This window comes from Sander vitreus, chromosome 10 (genome assembly GCF_031162955.1).
Source record: "Sander vitreus isolate 19-12246 chromosome 10, sanVit1, whole genome shotgun sequence".
NCBI lineage: Eukaryota > Metazoa > Chordata > Actinopteri > Perciformes > Percidae > Sander > Sander vitreus.
Window position 1 is genome coordinate 2,725,733 of NC_135864.1, and position 2,500 is coordinate 2,728,232.

The 2,500-nt window shown below is 43.9% G+C and overlaps 1 protein-coding gene across 1 annotated transcript in view; it reads right to left on the reverse strand.

Annotated features, from left to right (window-relative positions):
• The window catches only part of LOC144524040 (protocadherin-1-like), a 248,138-nt gene that overhangs the window by 155,451 nt on the left and 90,187 nt on the right, over positions 1–2,500 (reverse strand). The window lies entirely within an intron of this gene.

Here is a 2,500-nt window from a genome sequence, read left to right on the forward strand (position 1 = left end):
ACCAGACTCCATGTAAATAAACAGCAATTTTATCATCGTAAAACACACTTCATTCAAAGTCGACAGAAAGAAAATAAAACTTTCAAATACCGTCTTAGTTCATCTTTCCACTGTTCCAACAATCCCCACTCTGGTTTGGTTGAAATAAACCCTTAATTCACCCATTTACATGTGGAAATATGCTGGCTCTATACACGCTAAAAGGACGGATTATTTACATGGAGTCTGGTGTAGTTTGGCGATGGCGATCTCTGAGCTGTTTCTGGTTAAAAAAAAGGATCTTACTCTTTAACAAAAAGGTCTATCTCTGTAGGGATCCTTTCCATAATGTTGTCACACATTTAGAATAATGATCTGAGTCTGTCAGCGGTGAAAACAGAACTTTTAGTGGACGAAACTGACGATGCGCGTCCTGTAGGGTTATATTGCAGTGCTGCCTGCACTCAATACTGGACCAATTTCACAGATTTTTGTTCACATTAGACACCGATACACGGGAAAATTGTGTCTAAATAACCCTTTAGCTGTACACAACTTAATTTAGCCTAGCTTAGCACAAAGACTGGAAGCAGGGGGAAACTGTTAGCGTAGCAACATATCCTTTTAACCATGTTTCTACCTGCATGTAGCACAATTAAAAGACCTGTCCGTGTCTCTAAAGTTGGATAATCTGTCAGACAGACAGGTTCCTCTCTGTTAGTTGCCGTCATCAGTCTCCAATCAGTCCGTCTTATTGATGAGGCCACAGAGCCGCTGCCAGCTGGCAGCCGCGGGACAGACAGATCGAGGGAAAGAGAGACGGATGGAGTGATGAGGCGAGTGATAAATAAAGGCATGTCCCTCAGGAGCGGCGAAGCCCCTCCCTCGCCAGTAAAAGACATTAAAAGTCCCATCTGATGCAGGTTTTATGACTTTGATCAGGGTAATGTTCTCTGGGATGTGCTTGTCTTAAATGTTATTTATTTACCTCCCTTACACGGCGGCCATTTTAACATTTCTTTGTAACATTTGTTCCTTCAGCACTGTGTATTCGCCGGACCTGTTTGAGTGGTGATAAACTAGTCATAGTTAGGATCGCCTGTTTAATTGATTGTAAAAAGCATGACCTTCACACACACACACACACACACACACACACACACACACACACACACACACACACACACACACACACACACACACACACACAGCAGCTATTCAGAGCATTCAGAGTGGGAAACAAAGAGACTGCTGGGAGGAAGTGTAGTGCTGATTATAAGACCTACGAGTTCTATAAGCGGACTTTCATCCAAGGGGGTAAGCTTCGCTTCAGAACTCGAACCTCCTATGGCGCCATTTGATGCTACCAAACGATCACCCCCCGTTAGCATCCCATTGACTGCCATTCATTTTGACGTCACTTTGACAGCCAATAACTTTACATCTGAAGCGTTTAAAGACTCTATTTGTCCGTTGTTTATTTCTAAAGAAACACGACAATGTATAAAAGGCTCCATTACCTTGTAGCTCACGTTATGGCTCCGTAGCAGACGTTTTTATAACAATAGGCTAACGATTGTGTCATAACCACGAGACTTCCTGTCTCATAGTAGAGGAGTTACCGTATAGTACAGGAGAAGCTCTCAGGAAGTTTGGACTTCCATCAGCTGTTTAAGTGTAATGACTAATGTTAACTATCATTTTAGTGATCAATAATGAGCCTGTGTCTATGTTATCTCCTTACATATACCTACGCTCTCCGTCTCTGCTAGATTAGGAATGATTGAGATTTCTCTTGGCACAGCTACCAGAAGACTTCCAACTTTCAGACAGGTTGCTCACGTCACATCTACGTCTTCAAGCTCAGTTGGAGGCTGCTCAGTAACGCTCAGCCCTCACCGGGAAAGAGCTTCTAATATCCTTCACTGGTCTCCGTCCAGAGACACGGGAGCTGTTGCTCCATTATATAGGCTACTGTCTATGCTTTCACCCACCAAACACACGTTTCAATCTAAACCCCAATCTTTTTCCTAAACTTAAGTAGTCATTTTCTCATGTAAACTTAACTGTCGGGCGCATAACACTCACTTTTTGTCATCTAAACCTAACTGTAATGTCCACCCAAAACGACCAGTAACTCAACTACTGACTGCTGCTGATACGAAGAAGCTCTGTAGCCGGCGTCACGGAGCTCTGTAGCGGCTAAACACATCTAGCAACCGCCGCTCGGCTTGCAACCACCAGACACTGGAGGATGTCATCTTGGACTTTGGGAAACACTGATCCACATTTCTTTTTACTATTTTCTGACATTTTACAGACCAAACAACGAATCAAAAATAATCAACGTTGGGCGCCCAGATAGCTCAGTTGGTAGAGCGCGCGCCCATATATAGAGGTTTACTCCTCAACACAGTGGGCCTGGGTTTGACTCCGACCTGCGGCCCTTTGCTGCATGTCATCTCCCCCTCTCTCTCCCCGTTCACGTCTTCATCTGTCCTGTCAAAAAATAAAGGCCAAA